We start from the raw sequence: 6000 nt of genomic DNA, 5'->3' as shown, positions 1-6000 counted from the left end.
TCAACTGTCTCGCATCTCTCCAGCAGCCAGTATATCTAAACTCTTTCCTGCTGGAAGTTCGTGCCTCTTTGCCAGTTCTCTCGCTAAAACAGACGTTTCTAACCAAATGGATGCATACGGTTAAGATTAACCACCTACCAAGTGTGCAATGTTGCTCGTGGATGGGTTTCCTCCAGTCTGTAGTTCCGATAGCGCAGAGCCAGTCATGATGAGCCATCGCAGGGACTGACTTTCCTGCACTCGGATCAACTCTCCAGGCAGCGTCGATGCTGATTTCTACACAGGTAATTGTGGGTATTATTTATTTAGACTTTTTGGACGAAGCCCCACGGTAGCCTGGTGTGTTGCAGCACACTTCAAATGGGGTCTTGCTTCATTCCAATGGGGGTGGTACTTTCGTCAGTAGCCTAAATTTTGAAGGGGGTATTCTCGCAACAGCCTGCCTTCGGGTTAGTAAATGTTTCACAACATCTATCAAAATACTTTTTTTGGCACTTTTTAAGTACACATCATGTTTTCACTTTATCGAAATGATAGGCCGCGATGGAGTGTGACATGAATATTCAGAGACTGGTCAGCCACTGTTGGCAGATTCTCACTCCGGAAATATTAATGACGGCATGTATTAAATATCATAACTCAGCCCTCCGCGGGTCGCCTGAACTTTCCTCTATCTTTCTCGAAAGTCCTCCCCTGGACGCCACGGCAGATGGAAAAGGTGTCGATCAGAAATATATCACACCCCACCTGTCACGTTTCGAGCGGGAGAGCAGTGGTTGGATGTTCATCTTATAATTTCCCCTCATCTCCCCTGTCACGGAGGGGGCTGAATGAGCTTCTCTGCGATCATACTGAATTATTTCTCTGTTTCGAGCTATAAATAGTGCGGTTGTCCTGAGCACCTCCAGAGACTCTGGACGGTGGAAGCGGTGCTTGTGCTCCCGAAACACACACACACACACACACACACACACACACACACACACACACACACACACACACACACACACACACACACACACACACACACACACACACACACACACACACACACACACACACACACACACACACACACACACACACACACACACAAGCACAACAGCATGAATGGCTACGTTCAAACACATTTTCATTGCCACTTGTAACTGTCATGGTATATTTTCACCCTTTATTTGTTAGCATCGTAATGTACAATACTATTTTAGCAGGTAATCTTCTGCTCACAAGTTTAGACCAAGTGAATAAACGGTATTCAGCCTTTGGTGTGCATTGTTTGTAAGCTGCTCTGTGAGCTCAGAATGCTGTATTTGCTACTGGTACTACTGGCTTATGTGACAACGGTTTGAAGGCATCCCCGGGGCATTATTTAATCTTTATCTGAAAATATGCAAAGATATTTGCTGCAGTTTTGAGCCTTCAGCAAGTGCACTAACAAATCGCTTGAGGGTTGCTCTTTCTTTTTGTATTGCTTTTGACAGAAGAGGACACACTTCAAACCTGTGGTATGATGGTGTGGCATTCAGTCATCCTTTGAAAACTAAACCAATGGTAATGATGTAAGCCCCCTGGTTAAGATCTCCATTAGGCTCTTTCTGAGCTGTACTCTTCAGTTGATACGAGTAAGGATTCAATTACTCACAGCCCCTCTAATCTCACTGTAGGTCTACTCTTTCTCTCGGCCAGGAAACCATATCTCCAAGCTCCTACGCTAATGAGAAAATAAACCATGCTCTGGATTATTCAACAGTGACGTCGGATGATATCCGACGGGGAGACATTTGTGCGAAGGAACCATTAATAATGTATAGAAAAAGTAGAAAAAGGAGGAATACACTCTTTCGTCTTTCCTTCTTCCCCCCCTCCGACTCCCCACCTCTGTGGGGAGTCGGAGGGGGGGGGGGGGGGGGGGGGGCATAATGCACCTCCCTCCTCTGGGATGGGCACATGTGAACAGGCCCAGCTCCGGCTGGATGATGTGTGCAGTGGCTTCCTCCCTTCCAGAAGAAGCAGGACTCCGGGGACTCACGCTGCATCTCTTAGTGGTATGCGGGCTAATGGCTTTCTGTGCTTCCGCAGAGTGGTTTGAAGCTAGCCCGCCGCCGCCGCCGCGCAATTAGGCACGTCATGTTGGGTCTCTGTGCCCTTTTACACCCGACGCAACTGCTCTGTGTGCTGATGATTTAAAGGGCCCCTACGGTCCCCACCAGGGGAGAAACCGAGTAAGAGCATTGACTTTTCAGCATAAGTTTGTGAAATGTCATGGTGGACCGCGGCAGTCGCTCAGGAGGTAGGGCGGGTTGACTTGTAAACGGAAAGGTTGCTAGTTTGATCCCCGGCTCCTCCTAGCGGTGTCGAGGTGTCCCTGGGCAAGACGCCTGACCCTAACTGCTCCAGATGGGTTGGCTGTAGCCTTGAGTGGTTGACAGCGCTGTCGGTGTGTGCATAAAAATGGTTGGAATTTGCTTTGATAGAAGCGCACTAAATGTACTTCATGTAAATGAACTGTGGTTGGCACATTGAGTTTTCAGTGTTAACCATTCAGTGTTATTCTCTTAGGGCCACGGACAAAGGCTAATTGTCATTGATCTCAGCTAATTGCGGAAATGGTGTGTTCACTGAAGGATCATGTCAAAGCGGGCTGATTTGTTGCGTGTGTTTATTACAATACTAATAAAACATTCTTGATATTACCGAGCTATGAGCACCGTGCCTCACTAAGCACGCTGTGGGTAAGAACTAACAGGGAAGAGGGACCCGTAGGCCTCCCGAAGAGGTTTCAAGCCACTTGCAAGGTGGTGCTCAGCCTCTTAGAACTCACAGAGGAATAATCTGGCCCGCGCCTCTTACCGATACAGCAGTATTAGCCCAGCTTGCAGATACACCTCAGTGGGCTTTCAAGCTGAAAAGGGAGGAATCAGGATTTTCCCTTTTGATCACCGCCAAGCTTAAACTGGCAGGATGTATAGACCAAACCGATTATAATGGACACTCTTTATCAAACCTATCATAGCGTTCCAGTAGTGTAGACCAAAATGGTTTTGGTGGGGGAAAAAGGAATGATGGAAACGTAATGCCATGGCCATCCTTTTCAGTATGAGAGCCAGTGATCTTTAGGAAACCGGTGAATCGAGGGTGGGACACAGTAACTGGATTCTTGGTTAGGAATGCTCCTTACTTCCACCATGAAATACAAAAAGGAAGAGTGGATCTTAGTATTTGCCTGGGAGGAGAACAGTGGATAAACGCTGAATTATCATTAAGATATGTTGATGTCTTTTATTAATCCTGTAGTTTCCTCAATGTTACCAGTGAAAAAACTCTTATTATTCTTATTACAATAAACCTTTGTGTTGTATTTTGTCTGGAAAAAACAGTTAACCATTTCGCATCGAATTAGAGGTAGTGCCCCATCCCTCTACAACTCTGTTGGGAATGCCACGTGGTCTTGTATTGTAGTCTTCAAAATCAAATCAAAGTAAACTAATAAATTAAACAACTGTTCGATTTCACCCACTTTAACTTGCTTTGAAGACGATAAGGTTTAAAGTGGCTTATAATAACAACGTTTAGGGAAGGCGTTATGCCTGCACTTGCTAATGGGAAATAATTGCACATTCATTACTCTTTTCACCCCTAACCATATCACATTCATTTCTCTTTTACTTTTAGTATAGTGTGAAACATTAACGTTGGTCCGACAATAAACACTGATTATTATTGAGTTGCATTGCCTTGTAACTGCATCAGATGTAACTGTCCCCCCAATGTGCGTCACCCCCCCCACCTCCCCACACACACGCACACAAACACTTGCGGTCTGCCTACAGAGCAGCGGACTGCATTAAATATATCCCTGAATTGTCACAATTTCTCAGAATCAAAGGTGAAAGTAGAAACGGGTGGCCAAAGTTGTCATATTGTTAGAAACTTGTGCTTTTGGCACGAAGAAATTGAAATTACGTGTCCCAGATCACGAATGAATACATTCAGTGAGGTGACAGGTGACAGTGTCACATATTTCCGTGAGACTGGGTTGACAATATACGATGCCCTGCAACAGCCACAATCATTCCTTTGCGCACCGTGTTGAAGGAACAAATGTTTGGTAGGAACTTGGAGCTTTCCCGCGTATGTTTCCTGGGACCAACGCCGGCGAGAGACATTTACATTCCGATTGGCACACGGTTAGGTGATTGCATACAATCACCTTATTATCCAAATAGATTAATACAATTAGCTGAGATAACATCTGCAACAAATTAAAACAATTTCCAAGTTCAGTTTATTAACATTTTTTTAACATTTAAACAAGACAAAACAGAGAAACGAGAGCAAATGATTCACTGGGGTTTGCATTTAATTCAAAAATATTTGTATGCAGTAAACATTGGTCACTTGTCAGCTTCATCAGCTTATTCCCTTTCACAAAAAAATATATATGTTCATCATCTATTTAAGACATGTTTCGAACATGTTGTTCTTGTTGATTAGCTCACGTTGTTATTGCAATGAAAACGCCCTCAGCTGATAAAGTAATGCCAGCGTTTTTTTTCAACTGAAAATTAACTCCCTTGTCAACTTTTTCTGCTCTTTGCGCCTTATCATGCTTATCATGCTACGCACCATTACAAGCCTCTGCCGACTAAAACATGAAGCAATTCAAGAAGAGGCATAGATAGAATCGCCTTGTGGTCAACTGTCATCTGACAGAATATGTTTTAAAAAATGAATTATTACCTGGTCATGTATAACTGGTCATGGATTTTCTGATAAAGTCTATCGCCTCTTTGACAGACGAAACAGCAGAAACTATGTTAGGTGCGCGCTTAGAGGTAAGAGATTGCTGCAGGAAGGTTGCGCTCGATTTCACTAGCCCTTTTGAGCCTGTTCAGTATAAAGCATCCATCCATTGCTTGTGTGATAAAAACGGTAGAATATTCGTTTTGAGGACGAAACGATAGGGTGGGCTAAGGCAAGTTTTAGCTAGACCTTTGCCACTGAATCCAACGCTGATGAAGAATTCCAGCATCCGTGGCTGTCACAGACCTAAAAAACAACGAACATCCAATTATCTAATCCAGCATAAATAAATGATAGAATGGCGACCGGCCATGACCAGTCATGTGTTTAGAGGAGGCATGACGCAGTTTTAAGAGGAAACTTTGTTCCGACAGAAACAATGGGACAAATTGGTGGTTATTAGGCCTACTGTGACTCGCACTTGTGTTGGCCATACTCATTTTTTATAGCAGCCACTACACTTGTTTACTTTCTGAGATGCCTGCACTTGCTATTGGGAAATAATTGCACATTCATTACTCTATTCACCCCTAACCATATCACATTAATTTCTCTTTTACTTTTAGTATAGTGTGAAAAACTAACGCTGATTATTATTGAGTTGCATTGCCTTGTAACTGCATCAGATGTAACTGTCCTTCCCAATCGTGCATCAGCACCCCCCCCCCCCCCCCCCCCCTCCACACACAGAAACACTCGCCCTGCTTCTAATCTTTAACGGAATAATACTCTTGAAATATATTGCTAGATCTGCTCGATGAGAACAAGGACCAAATGAAAAAGTCACAGAAATATAATCAGCAATAGGCCTATAATCTGTAAATCCGATGAATTGATAAGCCACCTCCTCTACTACAATAAAGGGCCCCTATCCCCTCATTGTGTGTTAAGTAGATTAGTCTCTCATTCCCTGATGAAACCATAATCGTATGTATGGGAAAGCATGTATTAAAAAAACCTTCATGTGTCTTTGGTTTATTAAAAGCAGTTGCCTGGAAACCAAGGATTAAGTGGCGGACTGCTGTCGCTACGGTTCAGGTGGGTCACAACACTGTGTCCTTGACCCATGACAGGGGTCAGCTTTAAAGGGAAACTTGGCCGCCGCAGGCGGATGAGGGAGTGCTGTGTCAGGAGTGAGCATGTTGCTTGAAAATAGTTTGTTTATATTACTTTGGACCTTTTATAGACTACAGCTTC

The 6000-nt window shown here is 44.0% G+C and overlaps 1 protein-coding gene across 1 annotated transcript in view; it reads left to right on the top strand.

Annotated features, from left to right (window-relative positions):
• Positions 1-6: 6 nt before the first annotated feature.
• Positions 7-6000, top strand: part of LOC132464682 (carbohydrate sulfotransferase 8-like) — a 35460-nt gene continuing 29466 nt past the window's right edge. Inside the window, exon 1 of the mRNA XM_060061197.1 lies at positions 7-284. The gene's annotated coding sequence lies outside the window, so the exon portion shown is untranslated. The remainder of the gene's footprint in view (positions 285-6000) is intronic.

This window comes from Gadus macrocephalus, chromosome 9, assembly GCF_031168955.1.
Source record: "Gadus macrocephalus chromosome 9, ASM3116895v1".
In the NCBI taxonomy this organism is placed as follows: Eukaryota; Metazoa; Chordata; class Actinopteri; order Gadiformes; family Gadidae; genus Gadus; species Gadus macrocephalus.
Note: the sequence above shows the minus strand (reverse complement) of the source record. Positions and strands in the feature narration are given on the sequence as shown.